At 37.2% G+C, this 19,921-nt stretch overlaps 1 long non-coding RNA gene across 2 annotated transcripts; it reads right to left on the bottom strand.

Moving 5' to 3' along the window:
• Positions 1-364: 364 nt before the first annotated feature.
• LOC146445497 (uncharacterized) lies at positions 365-19,405 on the bottom strand. 2 transcript variants are annotated; one of them, XR_014852265.1, is made up of 4 exons: positions 19,297-19,405; positions 18,564-18,735; positions 6,672-6,788; positions 365-480 (listed from the first exon to the last, which is right to left on the bottom strand). It is a non-coding gene; the product is annotated as an uncharacterized LOC146445497 (long non-coding RNA). The 2 variants fall into 2 exon arrangements; XR_014852261.1 differs by lacking the exon at positions 365-480 and adding an exon at positions 3,127-3,252.
• Between the last annotated feature and the right edge of the window lie 516 nt (positions 19,406-19,921).

The raw sequence follows: 19,921 nt of genomic DNA, 5'->3' as shown, positions 1-19,921 counted from the left end.
TTTACAACTCTTTTGTACAGGTATATACATTTTCTAATAAAATCTTTTAAAGATTTTAAGTATACTGAGGCAACCTAATCTTTGTTTACTGGCAAAATATTTACTTTCCATTTTAAAAGTAGTATAAAGTAACAAAGTAATAATATTGTCTTTGTAAGAGAAGGAAATCAGCTGAAGGGATCTTATTCATTTTAATTCAGTCAGTGAATAGATAGGAAAGAGCATATTAGAAATCTCTGTCTGCAAGCCAGTGACATTGCATATGAGGAAGCAGGATTATTTCATATATGATTAAAGGGACACATTTATTCAGTGAATTCATTGGAATTACACCAAGAATCTTCCTTTGGGAATAATTTTACCTGGTGGTGCAGATCATTCTCTGGTATGAATCCCTCAGGCTACTTTGACTTGATTTATGACCCCTAGGAATGAGGCTCATTGTTCCAAAAGAGCAAAATTTCTGTTCCTCAAGAAGAACTGCCAAAAAAAGCAAAGGAATCTTAATTGTAGCCCTTGATAAATTCATATTTTCCCTAAATTTATATAGCCAGTCCTTTTTAAATAAACATTTTCTGAAGGCCTAAAGAATGTTATACTTATTTCAAGCAGTATCCTACTACATAAGAGATGGTGCAATAAATTAATATATTACCTGAGGAAAAAAAAAAATCTCTTTGACCTTAAGTCAAATTCATTCCTGTGAAATCTCTGCACATCCAAAGGACTCGTCCACACCATGAGGTGTGTCTGAGGAGCAGGCAGGTTTAACAAGTTGGTCCAGGCTTCACCTACCCTGAGCAAACCCTGAGCCAAGGATGAGTCTCTCTGTAAATCACCCCATTACCCAAATGAGCATACATGCCATTTGTCCTGGGCTTGGCTCCTGGCTGCTGAATTCCAGGACAATTTACACTCTCTGAAGAGGATCATGAGCAGAGTAAACGAGGAAATAAATTAGGAAAACAAGGTGAGCTGTCTCTCAGCTCATTTGTGCTCACAGCACAAACTCCATGGTGCCACACACCATGGCCATGGGCAAGGATTGTCCTGGCCAATGCAAACACCAAACTGCCTCTCCTGGGGCATCCATGGAGAAACAGAAACTTTAGCAGCTCTCCTCATGCACAGGAATCATCCAAACAACTTATCTGGCTTACTGAAGGTGGCAGCTCATCTCTTTTGTCTCAAAGGCAGGTCAGGGTGCCAGGCTCAGATGCAGATGATACAAATCCCTCCTCAGGTAAACCAAAACAAATCCTCTCCCTCTGCCCCCACCAAACGTAAGGAATTTAAAATCCAACTTGCAGAATTTTGGACTGTTTTTCTCTTCTTGGTTTTATCTTTCGAAGTCCTGTTTTTAATACATAGCAAAAGAAGACTCCAACCCCTTACCTGTTGCTCCATGGCATTTCAAGTACTATCATTGTGGAAACTGATATGGGCACAGATTAAGCAAATGTCTCATTTCAAATAGAAACTGCAGTGTATGAGGACATGCTTCCTCCTGTCTGAAACATTTACCTTTGATTTTGCATTAAGGTGATTACTGATTTATATGTAAAACCTATGCTTTTTCTCCTTACAGGCTGCTGTTGGATAACCTGCTCTTTCACCATTTTTGCAAATCTTGCATGTGCAGTAAAGACTTTTTGGCAATAGTTTAGAGGCTTCCTCCCCCACAGCTTCTTATGAACTCCATCTGGCCAGAATGAAAGAATCTAAGTTGAACAGTACATCAAATCCCCAAGTGACATGCTCCTAAATCCATTGTTTCCCGTAATGTTTCAGAGAATTATGTTTGAGTAAGGAAATTCAGGGCTTAGTAATATCTTGATAATTAACGCAGCAGATGTTGTATAAGTGTAGGCTGCAATAGCATTTCTGTCTGAAAAGAAAATAAGTATATTAAGCAAGAAGAGAAACATTTCAGTGGCACTATTTTAGACATTTTTTTTAAATAGTTTAGTCTTATAAATAGCCGATTTCATGTCTGAAATCAAAATATGCAGCAGTCCTCACAATCTGCTCTTTGGGTTTTTTTGTTTGGCTTTTTTTTTCCACTGTCTTATTCCATTCAAGTTCAAAATGAATCTGTATTTTCTGTGATTTATTGGGTAACATTGTAAGAAAGGCAAGACAGTAACCTCGGGCAAACCATATGCAGTGAACAGGTTCCAGAGACATTTTATTGCTTTCTACCAGTGGTAGGTTAGCACTGGCAGGCTTCCTCCTGAATAGGTTACAACTGCTATCAGATACATCTGTTCAGCATTTTACTGCAAAGGGAATGTAATGCCAGAACAACACCAAGCTTGGATTGCCCCTTTCCTGAGATTACTGCTCTCAAAAAGTTCACATGAACTCTTTGTCTCTGTGATTTTAACATCTGACAAACAAAATCTGAAACAATATTGCAATTTCATGCATTATTCGTAAGCTTCTGCAGAAAATATAATTAGTATAACCACTATCATCTGCTAGTGGGGAAAAGGGAATCCAAGAATAATTTATGCTGGTTTATTTGTGGTTTTTTTTGTTGTTCTTATTTTAATGAGGAAAGCCTACTTTACTATGTCCTCACCTTGCCTGTTAGATCTTTCTTGTCAATTTTTTATCCTTTTCTAATGGAGAAATCCTTTGGGTTTTATATCACAAATTTAGTTCAGCTATTTTGAATCACGTTTTCACAGGGATTTTATTTTGCAACTGACAGTCCTAATAGAGACTTTCTACTCTGTTTCCACAATGCAAGGCTGTGCAGCCTTACAATACACACCCCAGAGAGGCCAGTAAGGAACCTTGAGGAATTCCACTCCTCACCAGCCTCAGCCTGGACACAAACACATTGACCACACTCTCTGGCTGCATCCACCCTGACAATGTGCAAAATTCTCAGAAGATGAGATAAGAAACAGCTGAAGAATGATCAAAGCAACAATCTTTGCTTCATATTTCTGCCTTAATCCTGTGTCCAAACAGAAGTGAACTGGTGACTGAAGTAGATGAAAAATTACTTGTAGGTAAGGTTGAGTAATTTTTCAAGGCACAGTACACTTGTTTCAGCAGTGTTTTCAATGTTAAATTTAACTCTGTAGGACAAGTAGCTCCACTCATTTTTATAGAGACGAGAGAAGATTTTTATGTTCCTGTCTCCACCAGAGATTAAACATGGCACTTACTTTTTTTTTTTTTTTATTTCTTCTTATTCCTCCACACCACGTTTTCCTGGAAGGGTGGGAAATACATGACCTGGCATGAAATATCAAATTTATCTATTATTAGAAGTATTTCTTATTAAGACCACTTTTAATAGTCAAGACTGTGAGGTTTGAAGAAGACAGTTTCTATTTGGCTTTCAGAGATAGAAGAAGAAAGATCACAGCTATAGTTCATGTAGGCAAAACATCTTTTTTTCCTAGGAAAATGTCCAGCTAATTCCACTCTAATGGAAATATTTTTTTGTGATCCTAAGATTGAACAGTTCCAAAATATCTCCAATTAAGCATGAACTCTTCTCAAAAATACTTTGCTAGCCCAGATGTGTGTGTGTGATGATGTGTACCACTGTAACAGCTTCAGAGTTTCCATCATGCTTACAGATGAAGCCTGAAGTCTACAACCCCTCAAACTCTCAAAAGCCAGGGACAAGCTATTTTAGTTATATCCTGAAACAGAAAAAGGAATTGAACAAAGCTTTCTCTTCTCCAATTTCCCCTATATAATATAAACAGGAAGCAAAACCAGTTTCATCTGAATCCTACACTTAATTTATAAATCTCCACTTTCTTCTTCTTACTACACAAAGTTTCTCAAGATTATACCCAGAACTAATGCACAGAGAAGACTCACTTTTAAATACATTCTTTTTTGTTCTTTTCAGAAATAGTAACGTTTTTGTGCTAAATATTTTTTTAATTTCCATGAGTCCCTTGAGAAGCAGAATAGAAAAATGCTACATGGTGTAATGTTCCAATAATTGCAGTCAATCAATTAAACAAAGGACAGGGTCCAGAAAGTTCCTAAGATTATGGTGACAGAAGCATCCAATGGTTTTCTTTATGGAAATAAATATGCCTGAAATCAGTATGTATAATCCTAGTATTATGATGTAGATGAAATGATCATTTACTTTATGTCAATCGTTATGTTTTTAAAATGTATTTTGCTTGACAATTAAAATTGTTAAAACTGGTTTAGTTGTCAAAGGATTTGGCAGTACCACTGCAGCTGATCCATGTGAAATAAGAGGTTAGGACACAATTCTCAGAGAAGATTTCTAATGAATTACCATGTGTTGAATGATCTCTGAGCAAACTCGGAGTTACTTGAATTTCTTCACCACCAAGACTATATTTAACCTCTGATTCCATTAGGCAAGCCAGTCAAAGCTGAAACTTTGACTTTTTTTTTCTATCCGGTATCTAAATATCACTCTCTGAATCACAGAAGTCAATACCTGTTTTATCACTGCCCCTGAAAAGCTCAAGTTCAGTCTACTGCTATTGCAGCTGAAGACATTTCCAGGAAAGATTGTTTTTTGCTTTCCTGTGAGAAAATATCCATGAATTCTCCAACACCATAATTACTGGCAAAATGATACAAAACAATTAACAGCTCCACCTTCTTTCTAAATCAGTACAACTTGAAGCTGATGTTGAGGTAAGCACATTACGCAGACATTGAAATCATAAAGAAGTTAGCTGTTTTTAAGCATTTACTTTCAAGGGTTTTCTGAATGCTTGATTTGTTCATGTCTTGGCCTCAGAATTTCACTAGGAAAGGACCTACATATATTTCCCAGTCAGTTTTGCACTGCTGAACACAGCTCCTAATCAGTGGACTCACCTATATCCTAGTCCAGAGCAACTCACACTCACCATACTGGGATGAAAACCAGACCATGCTCCACTCTGAGCTGCACAATTGTTCCTAAGGGAAGGGACAGTGACACTGTCCTGCAGCCACACATCAGATGGGAGCAGTAAAACAGAGAGGTTACCCTCTCAATCCAAACCACTGAAACCCAGAACAATGCTGTAAGTAGGGACTGAAGCCTAAAAGAAACTAACTCAAAAACTTCACAGTGCAAGAAAAGATGGTGCTAGGATGGCTGAAATTACATTAGTAACTCATGTATTACTGTGCATTGATTCATACTGAAAAATACTTGTGTGTTCTAGCCTGGTAGCAAATTCTGAAAACTGTACCTTTTTTTGCTTGTTTTGTGGGAAATTCAGAAGAGGTTATATCTTGTGCATCATGAGCTGAAATGCTTTCCACAGCAGCAAAAGGCTATCTGGCAATAGCACAAACTAAATTTTAGGTTTAAATGCCGGATCTGTTGAAAGTTCATCTTGTGTGTTGAGGAAGGAAGTAATAAATTCTATATACGACCAGGCATGGACCTAGTATCCTATAGGGCAGTCTGATTTATTGCACATAGTTTTGATTTTCTTCTTTTCATAAACAGTGATTATCTTAATGTTAAGCAGAACCTTTTGTGAGTGAAACATATCAACTGATGGGAGACTAATCTCAGCCACTGGACAAGCTGTTAATAGATGCTCAAATCTGAGTGCAGCTACATTTACTTTCCCTTGCTAAGTATAAACCTGTTTGGTATTCACTGCAGCTGGTGTTACTAGAATGATGCTAATGATAGTTTATCTGCTTCCCACTCCTGCATAGCTCAATTCCTATATTTAAATCAGCGATGCCAAAGAGAAAATTATACAATATATCCCTGATCTAAAGCTAATCTTCAGTTCTGGCATTGCCCACCTGAATGTGGGAAAATATTCCACCCTTTGGCAGATGTAATTGCTGTCATAAACTCTCATATAGCTGCATTCATTATTTTTTCAGTCATTGACTTACATTCCACAACAAAAAATTCTTCTGGTTGTGCAAATAAGGGGCTGGTTTTGTTGCTTTTCATTCCCCTCCTCTTCAATGGTAAAGCCAGCTTGTTGTCATATATAGTACATTACGTAGAGTAATTTGATTTTCATAATTAATTTCAACAACTCTGACCATTCTTATGAACTCCAGGTCCAATAAATACTTGTTGAAAATTGCCTTTTGCTTCCTCTGGCTGAGTTTTCCTACTTTCAGTCTTCTCTGACTTCTAAAAACCCAGAAGATTCTTCCCCACCTTAATTCCCTGTCACTGACAGGGATCTTCCCGCAACAGAGTCCCTCTCCAGCATCCCAACCAGCTATAAACCATCGAATGAAAAATTAATAAAAAATTTTGGTTGGCATCAAAAAGGATTTCCATGTTAATTTTACTGAGATGCAGAATGCTTTCAACAATGTAGTTAAAACTAACTACCTTCAATCAGTATTGAAGGAGCTGTTTACTGGTATGTGAATAGCTACTAAATCTAGCAGATGAAAGACATGGTTTTTTTTTTTTTTTTTGCTATACATCTACACCCATGAATGAGCACAGTTTAACTTTGGAAAATTACTCCAGATCCTAGGAAGGTTCAAGTGGAATAGTGGTTCATGCCCACACTGGTTTGGTTTTGTCAAAGCTAATGCCATCATTACAGGTTAAAGACACAGAGGGCATCAACAGAGACCTAATTTTTTAGGCTTCAGATTCTTTACAATGTAAAAAGCATCCTAGAATTTTAGGGCAACTTGCAATTTCTCAGCCTTACCTGTGGAGTGCCACTGCAGGTCCAGGACGCCAAGGAGCTGAACCACCCAAAGTGCACAAAAGTGTTTGATGGAGGGCTGGGCTTTGTAATCAGAAACTTCCTCTGTTTCAGCTTGTGCTAAAATTAAAAAAATAAAGAAAAATCAAAAAAGTTTGTGCCATTTACAATTGTCATTTTTGTGTAATCCTCCTGCATTCTATTTCAATTTCGGTGTTGATTACATCCCCAACACACAAGAAAGCTACGGAGTTACAACACACAATTTATTTTTAAAAAGACAAGTATATGGAATAAGTATTTACAGTATAGCAGTTTAGCAAATTGTTGCTTATTCAACTTGCTGAAATGAATCATATTTGGCAATGCAGTGAAAAAAAATTGATTCACCACCATGATTGATTACTGTAAAAAAAAGGCAGACAAATAAATATTTTCATCCATACCAGTAAATTTTTGTGACAATTTTGCAAGGCTGTATTATGCAGTAATATTAAAACAATTTGTAGTAAATCAACTTGCTACTCTTCCCATTAAATTAAAGCTGATTGAAGCCAAATATTTTCTTGACTCACATGTAATGACATACTGGACGACAAGGATTTAATAATTTTTTTATATATACACCACCATGTATCTTCACTATTTATTCACAGTTCCACTATTGCCAAAGGAATTTGCCTTCAAGAGTAAAATGAATTCTGTTTTTCTGTTAAAAAACAGAATTAGATGTGGATAATAAGCCATAAAGAGGAAAGGAAATGAAAAATCTTGGGTTTTGTTACCTATCTCAAGTCAACTTGAGCAAAATATTTTTTCTAATACTAATTGCTAACTGTTCTGGATGTCTTTCAAACTTCCATCTTTCTTCTCAGCTATGGTGTAGCACCACGTTTAATTCAAAATTATTTCGTTTCATCAAACCACAGAGAAAGATTAATTTGTGTCTACTTTAAATTTCACTTCTGTAAGTTCTGGTATTTGTTTTTGGAAAAACTTTTTGTTTTAAATATCCAATCTTGTATAGCCTGAATTAAATAATTTAAGTTGGATATGAGAAAGCTCGTGGTAAGCATCAATATTACAAACAAAATAGAAAAAAAATACTAATTTATACAAGGATGTAGAGTATCAAACAGTTTATCATGAAAATGTATCCTTTGAATGACATTTGGAGTCTGGGATTCCAGCCAAAAGGAAAAGGCTTTTAGGTTATGTTGTTTCAAGATCAAAAGATCAAAAGTTTTTTATAATTTATCAAGTAAGAGCCAACAGATTTACAGTATGTTATTTCTTGTCCTTTCAACCTTCAAGAAAATATTAAGCTAGAACACAACAGGAACAGTTGGGAAAAAAGTAAAATATAATAAATATATATAAGAGATACCAAAATACTTTATAATATTTATTTTACTGAATATATAGTAGATCATTAGAAAATAGGTAACACACAGTGGTGCCTCGATTATTTATTAAATTTCTATTCAGAGAGGCACCTTTATGAGTGCTAATGCAGCTAAATATATGGGGATAATTTTATGCTTTACAACTTTTTTTCATCTTGAAAATGGCAACATGAAAAATAAAATACAAAATGCAGATGCATAAAACTCAAGTGTACTTTTGAGGCTTGAATGAACTGGACTTATGTATCCTTTTTACTTTCATATGTTATTAATTCACATGGTCATGGCTCAATGCAAATTAAACACAAATGGAATTTAAGATCCTTTTGCTGTCATATGTTTCCAAGATAGCTCAGAAATCCATGCTAGCAGAGGTGAAAGAGGACTTTAGGATTTTTTGGGGTCTGTTTGTTTGTTCCTTAGTAAAAGAGGAGTACTCTGTTCAAGGTTTATATTCCTCCACCCAACATTTATATATGTGCACCTATGCTAAGTTTAACCTTCTCCCTTGCAGGTTAGGCTTTCCTGACAGTGGAGAAATCATCAGCTATCAAGACCAAACTTCTTTCTAGGCAAAACAGCAAAATCAAGAGAAACCTTGGCCTTAAAACAACAACAAAAAGATAGTAATGGAGCTGTACCAATTTTAGCAATTACAAGAGCTTTCAAAACAATAACTAGGCTAGAAAAGAAGAAGTGATACCTGTAAAGCTAGTAATTTTTTCCGTATCAGCACATGTGCTACAGCATTTGTAAATACCTTCTTGTGCTAGTTACCATCACTTCACTCCCAAAAAGCTCCAGCTGAATTTGTCAGCCAAGAAAGATGCTGATTTCTTATGGACTTGATGACAAGGCTCAAGGCTAAAGCTGAGAATCAGCTATAGAAAGCAAATTTTTCACCTGTGGTGGAGCAGCACAGATTTTTCTTGTGTGCTAAGGTTTTAAGCTCTCAGGTTTGAAGTGTAAATGATGGTCCACAGGAGTGATCAAGGAGATTATGAGTCCTTCACAGCCCACTCTGTTTCTACTTTCTCTCTTTCCTGCCCAAACTCCTTTAGGATCTCAGAAGCAGGATGATGGCACCTTCTGCATTTAGAATGATCATCAAGCACTAATGAGCTGTAATAATACACATTTTGCATACTTTAAGTGGATTTATTCTTTAACCATGCCTGTGTATTTTAAAATAAGATGCTGATATGAGAAACAAGTTCACAGTGAAGATAATTATGAGAGGTTTTTTTTCACTTTAATCCTATACTGGCAGGTTTGAAAAATATTTCTCCCTGTGGTATTGTCTTTACCTAGACAGCAGGCTCTAATTCTTCATGTGTCATTGTCATTTATGTTAATGAAATCCCTACCAGCACTTTTCTGCCTTAAATATATGTGTGCAGAAGAAAACACCAGCACACCTGGAATTTTAATTTAGTGATACAGATTAACAAATTTGTGCCAAATGATGATACCAAACCAGCCTACTAAAAGCACAGGATTTACATACCCTAACCCTAGAATGTCAGAAAACAAATCTCAGATATTAGAGTGCAGTCCTTCAAGTCCTAGCTCAGTAGTTTTAAAATGGCATGGTCATTTAATCATGCCTTTCTCTGGCAAAATCATGGTTTGCAAAATTCACCTCTGTCTTAAAAGAGATGATGGAGCCATCAGAACTTTGGCCCCTGTTCTTACAATGCTGTTGGAGCAAGAGCAGTCTTTGCAAAAAAAAAAACAAAACAAAAAAAAAAAAAAACCAAACCCAAAACAATATGGCTTTGGCTGCACATTTAGATTGGGCATCTGAGAGTGAAAGGAAATCAGCTGCAGTGCTGAAGAGCAACTGAGGAGTACTCAAATACTTGGAATCTGCTCAAAGCCCCTCTGCATTCTTTTATTATGTGCATGGGAGACCCCATGTCATTCTACAATAGAGTGGGATAAATAGCTGGTATTTAAACATATCTCCTGCCACATAATAGAATATATATATACACACACACCAGCTGATCTATTTAGCCAAGGAGCAGAAACATGAAGAAAAAAAAACTTCACTAAAAAGGATCACATCCTTCTCATGTTTCATTAAAACTTTGTTATCTGACACTTCTGTGCTTTACTGGAAAAAAAAAACCCAATAAAACAGAACTACCAAAGCCCTTTTAGACCTTGTTAAGACTCTTTAAACATCATTCTAAAGGGTAAAAGGCAAACAGTGCTATTGACTTGTGAATGAGGTGCTCTGTGTCTTTGTTGCATCATCCATAGTCGTTTGGTTACAGTTCCTTTGGCATCTGCATTTAGTATAAACTCAGAATAAGCGATAGATACACTCACTGTACCTAAAAATAGCTACAGCCTGAATCAGAGACTCATTCTGTGCTCACTCTTTTCATGTACAAGTGGATGAATCAAACCTAGTAGTAAAACAGACTGCTGGCAGAGAGACTGCAAAGTCTATTCTACCTGTAAATGTAGAAAATACCTACTCGTGTTAACTAAAAATGAAATTGCCTTTTGAAAGACGAGTTAAGTTCCATAATGCTAAAAATAAATCACGGTTCTTCTGCAGGTGACTGGTCTTTTTTACAGTCATTTTCTAACATTGGCATGTGTATTTTGAATACTGTAGAAGATTGAAAAAAAATTAAAAATAGGACCAGTAAGAATTCTTTGGAACTTCCTTTCCATCTAACACACACACACACACACACACACCCACAAACAAAAAAAAATAAACTGCTTCATGTTTGGCCTGGGGAGCCTATGAAAGTAGTAAGGAGTCTAGTAGGTCTTCTCACTTTCTCTTTTATTAAGGTAATGTTCTACTTTTTACTGTGATGTTTTGTTCCATTATTTTTTTCCCAAGGTTCAATTTATTCAAAATATTAAAACTGCCTTTGTGTGTCTGAACTTTTCAGAAGGGCCAGAAATGGATGATGCCTTCTCTGCCATATCTGGGATATGTTTATCTAAAGCCCTATCAAATAGGTTGTAATAGTCAGGTGTCCAAAATTCTAACAGAAATGTATATGTGAAGCAGCTTCAGAGTGTTGGAGGTTTGCTAGAGAACTAATTTAATTAGAAATTTCTCCTATTAGGGCAAATTTTTTAGAGAAAAAGCAACTAGGAAGGACCTTTGACCAGGTTAGAACCAGACTCCATTTGCCAGGTACTCACCTTTATGAGAAAAGTGAGAAGAACATCCAAAAAGGAGCTCTGAAACACCTGATCTAGCCAAAGAATATTAGATAGGGAGCAGGAAGACACATGCCATGGATTACAGAAGAAGCACTTATAGACTAAGTCTCAAAATATAGGTCCCACCTTAGAAAGTGAAGGTTTGTACAAAAAGCACATGAAAGCTTCTTTTATTTGTACAGATTCTGGACTTAATCCTGCCGAGCTGGCAGCTTAAGGCATGACATGCTCCCTCCCAAAACAGCTGCTAATTTTCTTCATTTTCCCCATTCCTGGTGAACAAGGTAGGTTTCTTTCACAAAAAAACCCCAACACTGTGGAGGCTGATAAGGATTGTCTGTCAAGTCAGCTAGGATTTGCTCAATTAGGTGAATGAAGGTAAATCCTTCACATCCCACCCTAATTTCTGAATATTGGATGAGCTGTAATTTCTTTTTCCCAGTTAGCATTACACTTCACTGGCTTCAACACCTAGGCAAGTGTTATCCTATGTTTTTTTGTTTGACTGGTTTTGTTTTGTACAGCTGCTAAAGCCTTGCCTAAAATCTTTGTCTAAGGTGATAAAGAGTGAAAGGACGAGTCTTAAAATATACTCAAATAAGATCAGAGGAGATGCTTACTTTGAAACATGAATATATCAAGTAATAACCATTTACTGAGATTCTTATGGTATTTTTAATCTCCAGAGTCTAATAAAATTAAACCCTGCATTTCTGTTGGCACAAGATCCAGCAGTAAAAATAACACTGTACATTGAAGTGTCCTTCCTCCTTTTTACAGATTATACAGGGGGGAGGAAGGGAACCCAAGTTCTTTAAAGGGAATTACAGAGTTTTAAAACCCAACTCAAACAAACCAGATCTCCAGAGCAGCAACTTCCCCTGGCTGTTTGTCAAAAACCTGAACAGCTACACAAGGTCAAAATGGTGGTAGGAGGGGATTTACTTTTTTGTGTATATAGGACTGAATGTTTAAGTTCAAGGTCCAGACTTTTTCATCTACATCTGCAGTACCTCTGGCAAAGAAAACAACCTGTTCTTTTTCAGAGTTTATATGACCATGTAGGTACATTTCAATGAACTAGTGTTTACAAGCAGGCAGTAAAATACTAAGAAAACAATGTTAATAACTGTCCAGATATCAGATCCTGTACTAAATCCTTAGTTATTACAGCTTGCTGTGGAAACACAGCAGTTTAAGTGTTGAACATTAAACAGTTCGTGGCACATTATAAATTTCAGATGCATTTATATTATACAGTACTGTGCAAATCATAATCTGAAAGTCAGCTTCATTTGTGCACTGGGCGCTTTAATAGAAGAAAAACATTTCAAGCATGTGTGTCTTCTGATTTTATAGGGATTTTAAGGGATAATTTAACTTGAATGAAAAGCAGCTTCTAATGAAATTTGAGCAATAGCATGAAGCAAGGATCACAAGCAATAACTGAGCTGGCTAATCACTTAGTAAACCTCTAACTTTCTCCAATTAATGAACAATTTAATTTTTTTTTTCAACATTTCATTCTCTCTCAAGAAAACAGAGAGAAGATCCACCAAAAATCTCATTGCCACTGGAAGAGCAGGGAGGACTAAGCACTGTCATGGCTGGATTTTAAAGGAGTTTAAAAAAGAAAGATTCCAGGAATTGTTCACCCTGTTACAGAGATGGACAGCATAAAAAAGTACTTTTCTCTAGCAAGTCTAGAGCATTCCATCTTTTCCTCTGACAAAATCTAACATCTTTCAAGTTCTGGAGCAGAAAAAAACCCAAAGAAATTATAACAACAATAAAGAAAATAAGAATAAAGAAAGGGCGGGGGGGAGAAGAAAATGCAGGGAGTAAAACGGAGCAGGAAAATAAGACAACCCCAGAAGAACAGGGGGAAAAGGAAAAACACCAAACAAAGCCCACCAGAATTGTTTTCTCCTTGGGGTATCAAAACATCAGAAACCACTGATAAGGGAAATAGAGATGTTGCTCCAAGAGAAGTCAGAAAACAAATCCATCTCCACACAAATACATTTAACCTTTTTTTTTTTTGTAGTAAGACAGCCACAAAACAAACTGCTGACTGAAGTGGTCAGGCAACAACCTGATTATTAACTTATTCACTTAATTTAAACATATTTCGCAAAACACTGATTTAACTTCTCCCAGAGCATAAAGGAAATTAACTAGGCTGGAATTGTAACAGCCATAGGGATTTGAGGGGACAAAAAGATAACTCTACAACTAAGGGGTGAGACCAACCAGAGATAAGCTGTGTTTGGAGACTCCAGCAATTGAAATATGATTTCTAGAATGGTTTCTAGATTTCTCCCTTCTCCACCCCCTCAACCCAGCTGGGTCAGTTGTACTTTGCAAGGCTTACAACATCAAAGGAGCACTGACTAAGGATGTGCTTTCCCTGAACATCCTCAGGTACAGGACATGGGCAAAAGAGTATCCTGAATAAAATACAGGCTGGCCAACTTTAGAAGTGAGTTGCTTTGCTTATTTTGAAGTAGTATCCAGGGCTCTTTACAAGAAAAAGTAGTACAGCACTCAGAGAATTCAGCCTGACTGTTAGATCTGAAAAGGACCACAGAAATATTTCTGTTATCATGTACAAGGCTTCTGACATTTTGGGATTAACAGATAAATTCTAGCAAACTGTGCTGTAGAAATTAGCACCCTCATACTCTTTAACACAGTTTACCAGTATTATGAGAGTGTCAGAGGAAATTCTCAACCACCGAGTATTTGAGGTAAGACAACACCTCAAATCTCTCTGAAATATAAAGCCTTAACCTAACAAAGGTTGATTCCTGTGAGTGGAGAAGAATGCAACACCTTCAGATGATTTCCCATCTAGCAACACTTGAGAGGCATCCCAAGGGCTCACTGACCCCTGCTTGAACTCACCCAACCAGGCTGGCAAAGAGGAAAAGCACTGAGAAAATGAGAAGGCAAAGGATTTAAACTGGTTTGAAAAACCAATCATTCTCTGGATAACAGTTAAGAAATTACCTGAGAAATCAGCACTCAGATAAAGCTAACTCCTACAGTTTACAAAAACCCCCCAACAAATTCCTAAGTTCCAAGGCAGGGTGTGGACAGGTCCAAGTTAAATAGCAAATGTGGATATTTTGTTGTACACATGACCCACTGACAGTGTATTGTGATCCCACCATTAAACAATTGTTTGAGACACCTCTCTGCTCACCATTTTATCCACCAACCATGAACTTCAAAAGCAGCAGTAGGATTTTAAACTCATCCAGGAATTTGATGTGACTGCAGGAATAACTACAGGAATTACAAGTAGAATTACAGTCTGTCAGGATCAGTGACAACCCAGACCTTTTTCACACTGACGTATGATCAAAATAGAAACAAAGATAAGAGTAGCCCTGTAGCCAGAAATGCAATACAACAAATACTGTGTAGATGGTATTTTTACTTATGAAGGACCACTTTTAATAACACTACAGGTCCTATTCTTAAATTAGCCCAGCCTACATGAAGCTTGCTTATTTAGCTTATACAATTTAATCAAGAAAAAATTATGTGTTACAACAGCCTACACTACTCATGGCAGAATTATTTTTCAACACTTCTGACCTGCTTTTGTCATCCTACTAAGACATCTTCTCAAACAATTCTGCTTTAGCCTGAGGATCAGGGCTGGTGATGGTCTTCATATTGAAGGTATCATCATTTTGTGTACTTAGGGAAATACACATATTTCCATTATGCACTTGGCACATAACTCCTTGAAAAGCATCTACAAAGAGTAAAATGATTCCTGTGTTCTCAAGCAGATTTATCATTCCAGCAATGGTGGATAACACAAGTGGTTAAGGAGTCCAATTTTGTTAAGATTCAGCCTTCTAATCTGATTTGGTTTGTTTCCTTGATGGGCAACTCAGAGAAAGTCAAGAACCTCAAAAGCTTTGTAGTAAATTCTGTGGTCACAGGCTTTCTGTGGTGTTTTCTGGGATTCTCTGGGGAAAAAAAAAAAACAACAAAAACAACCAACAATGAAAACCCACAAGACAAAAACCCAGAATTCCTAACAGCCAAACTAAGATTTTGCATTCAGCAATAAATTTGATGAAATCCCAAACACTATCATACCTATTGACCAATGAGAGATCCTACTCTCATTTCCCTTACAGTATCAATTTAGCAGTCATTTATTTTAGATTGCTGTCATACAGGTAGAAGACAGCTGAAAGCAGTCACACCCTTGCAATATAGTTGTTTCTGACTAAATCATACTTTCACTTGCCTGTAATAGTAGATCAACACCCATTTATAACACCAAAGGGGAAGTGTCTAAACTGAACATTAGATACAACCGATTCTCATGTCATGCTATTAAAAATTTACAGGCTCCATTCTTGGAGAAATTCCTCTGCAGGTTCCCTGTGTTTTGGAGTATTTCTGAAAGCAACATGCTGAGACAGGTCAAGGAAACAAGGATCAAGTTAGAGGTTAAAAGTTAAACACTCTCCAAAGGCTTGGTGTTTAAAATGGTTAAGCCAGACAGCAAAAAGGCTCCTCAAAAGACGACAGAAAAAGGAGAACAGACTGTGGGAAATGCTTTTGTCTCTGTTCCTGTCCAAGGGCAATCTATTCCCAGAACTCTCCATGCCCAGCACAGAATCTCAAAATCTCTTTTTCTAGGGAGTGCCTGCTTGAATGCCCATGAAACTTAGTGAAGATGTTGCCATTCACATGCATGGTTTATGCACTCATTTAACATCATCTAGGCCCCTTTTTTATACTTCTATTTTTATAGCCATAAATGTTGATACACGTACATATATTTGGAAACATGCCAATGCTTATAAGGACTATATAGCAAAGTCCTCATAACAAGGACTTATAATATATATAATACCAGCTTATAATACCAGCTCTGTGATACAGCTCATCCTTTGCATGCAAAGATGCCATTGGCACTTTTTTGGTGGGGACAGATGTCTGGAAGTTGCATCTCCTCACTGCAGGAAGCAAGGCAGCACCAGACAGAACAACCTGCTGGCTGACTTGCTCTTCTGGATCTACAAAACCCATTTCATAGGAGGAAAAGACAGCTTTGAACAAGGAAGAAACCTCTTTTAGTTCTTTTTTAGTGACAGTTGTCTTACTAGGAAAATGAGGCAGCACCCATAACAGAGCTATAAATATCTCCATAATTAACACATAGAGGGTAGGTTGCAGTCATTTTTCAGTTCTATCTTTTTTTTTTTTAATCCAGTGAGAGTTTCATGTAAAACACAGCAGCAATCAAAAGACAAGGACACAGATATTCCTCTTTTCTGTTTGAATTTCCCTCTTACTGGGACAGGACACAAAGGCCTTAGGCATTTGGCCTAAAGCTTGGGTCATCTCATGGAAAGTAAAGAAAAGGAAGTTAAATCCTTTGAGAATGAAGAGAGCACTGAACCTGTCTTCTCCTGTATAAAAGACAGATGACTGCAGTGTAATTCTTCTATGACTTTGTTTTGTGAAGAACCCAGTCACAAAGACAGACATTTATTATGCCTTGAGCAGGTCTGTCAGGTAGGTCCTGTTGACAGCCTTCAGAACTGATCAGTTTGCTTTCTGAATAATGCCCAAGGCTTAGATCCCCCACCTGCTGAAGCTGAGCAGAAAGACCAATGGCACTGAGGAAACTCCTATGTGTTATGGAGAAAGGAAGTAGAAAAGTTTGATACAGGTTGGCACAGAAAGTCCTGTTGCACTTTAGCCATTCATTGTGCAGGATGTTGATTCAGTTAAAAATGAACGAGTGACTCATTTTTAAATTATAGCAGTTCACTGTAGATGTTGGCTCTTGGCACTATGGTGATGGCTATGCAGCTTTTATAAAATAAAGAATCTAGCCTATGGATGTTGTAGGCTTAGGCTTGGACCTCAGCCATATTACTAAAGTCTCACCTGTGTCAGATTACTGTATTTTTCCAGGAAATTAAAAGAAATAGAGATTCAGCCATAAATCAAACCTCACCCTTGGCAGTGGACATATGGAATAAGTTCACAGTTCAAATTCTTAAAACTTAAACTCCTAATCTCCCTTCTCTAAAAGTTTCATCAGATGTTAACTGCTCTGTAAATAAATCTCTGGTGTTTAGTACCTGGATCATATTTTTTTGCTATCACTTGGGACTGAAGACACTGCTGATGTAGATGTCCCTGGCTCACCCCATATAAAAACAATACCCAGGGTTCTGGCAGGTCTTTTGTAGCAACTTACAGTGGTCATTACAATATAAGAGTGAACAACTGACTAAACACAGAAGCCACTTGCTGACAGATGATAGGAATAATTTCTCAAGCAAATCTTCAAATGGTATGTCTTGGAATATAAACTGTCGAGCCTGAATTCGTTGACTGACAGTTTTTAGTATTTGAGTAGGTAAAGAGCTGTGAAAATTCTTCACTTCATAAGCATTTTGAAAGTGGTTTCTGACATATAAACTTTTGGCAGCAATTTTCAAGGGGGTCATCGAAAATGACTGATATAGCAGTTAGTGTGATGCAGGCATAGCACATTTAACAGTCACTGAGCTTCGAATATGACACAGTGTGATACTAATTGCAGCACGGCAAGCAAGGCATAAAGGAGTTGCTCAGAGTGCTTGACATATACTTTATGACTTTGAAAAAAAGAAAAGAGGCTTCGACTGGTAAAATCAGGACATGGCACAATACCTCCACTTCATTTTACAGATGGGAAAATGCCATTTACTAGCATGACCAAAACCATTAAAAAAGAAAAATATGATAAATCCCAACTTATTTTCGCTTTTCTTTAGATCCCAAGTCACATTTATTCTATTCTCAAATGTCACAGAATTATTACAGCATATTGTAGTTTAGGTTTTCCGACACATTATGAAATATGGAAGCTGAAGCAGTAAGATTTGGATTCTGGGACCAGCTCCCATGCCAAAAACTCAGTGGTGTGAAGAATTGCTTCTGGTGTATGTTGTTTTATTATAGCAATGTACATGATTTATACTAGGAGAGACCTTGGCTCTATGGTTTTAATTCAGTTGCACTGACAGATTTTCACTTGAACTGCTCAATGCACAAGAACTTAGGGAGATGGTTTTGTGAAGAGTTTTGCAGCTACAAAAAAAGCTAATTGGACTCCCCCATGAAATTCTTCCTGGAAATATTCTTTCTAAAGGAAACCTGGTAAATACCTTCCTATCAGCATTTCTGTACTTTTAAAAACGTATACTGCATTTTCTGAAAAAGAATTTTAAAAAAGGAATCAAATACTTACCCAGAGCAGGTTTTCAGGTTTGGCTTTTTCCTGTGTTGCTCCTAAATAAATTACCACTTAGGACTCTACTCTGATTTTGCATTTTCTTCAGCTTTTAAAAAGCAGTATCTCAAATCCTAGATTTATGAGTCCTTTTGAGGCCTGATGTTGGTTTAGACTCAGGCTAGCAGACCTGGGGGAAGTTATGGCAGAAGACAAAGTAACAGACTTTGTATCTCTCTGGGATTTCTCTTATATTTCCTCTTTATTCTTCATATTTACATCTACATATAGGGGTTTGAAGCTTAATAATACTGTGAACATTAATCTTTTCTGTTTATCCTTTGATTTTTTTTTTTTAAATACCTTTTCTTTCTGTGCTAAAATTCTTCATTCCCAAGTTTGGAGAGGTGTCCCTGCTGCATCCCAGTGCCCTGCCAGGGAGAGAGCCAGTTTGGCACCAGTAACTCCACACACACACCAAAAACTACAAAATAAAATAGAGGCAGGAGGCAATTAAACAGAGTAAATGGAAGACTAGATCCTGGGCCAGAGAGTGAAGGATCAGGACCCTAAAATCGTAGCCCTAAAAATGTGTGAGCACCTGCATCCAAGTCCAGACTTAGCCAAGTCCTTGGTGGTCAAAGTGAGCCTCCAGCCCATTTGTTTTTCCAGCAGAAATTAGGAAACTCTGCACTGCCTTTGCTCTGCATAGGTGATACCTAAGTGCTCTCTGGCTGACAAGGGATCTCACCTTGAGCAAGCAGGTTTTGTGTCCCAGCTGAGAGCTTCCCACAGGGTGTAGGGGGTGCTGAGGGGGTGGACCTGGGGCCAGAGCCATTCTGCTGAGCCCAGAGAGATGCTTCAGCCTTGCAGCCCTGGAAAAAATGAACTCGGAGATGATTTCACCTGTTAGACAAAGCAATGATATTAAAACGTGCCTTATAAAGCACAGATATTTCATTCTTTAATATGTTTAGATCCATGGCCAAAGTCTTGGCACGTGTAAACCTGATTAGACTGGAATACAGCATAACAAGCCATTTTTTAATGATGTTTCTGATTACAAACAGAGCCTGTTTGTGCAACAAGGAGCACCCAACCATGTGTCAGGACACTGTGCAAATAAAATACAAGGAAATGGCTTCTCCCTCTACTGAAATCCCAAAGGAAGGTGGGCACAGAAGAGTAAAAGCTGAGCTTTAGGGAATTAGAGGTCAAACACAGTATTTCTTACTGCTTTTCCACATTCACTTTAATCATTATTTTCCAGTCTGTGGAACGTGCTAAAATCCCAGGATTTTGTTCATTTTAATACAGAGAAGGATTTTTTTTTTTTTTTTTTACACTCCAGGGTGATCCATTAGGTTAAGCTGTAT

Source organism: Lichenostomus cassidix, chromosome 1 (genome assembly GCF_008360975.1).
Source record: "Lichenostomus cassidix isolate B80296 chromosome 1, HeHo_3.0, whole genome shotgun sequence".
Lineage (NCBI taxonomy): Eukaryota > Metazoa > Chordata > Aves > Passeriformes > Meliphagidae > Lichenostomus > Lichenostomus cassidix.
Note: the sequence above shows the minus strand (reverse complement) of the source record. Positions and strands in the feature narration are given on the sequence as shown.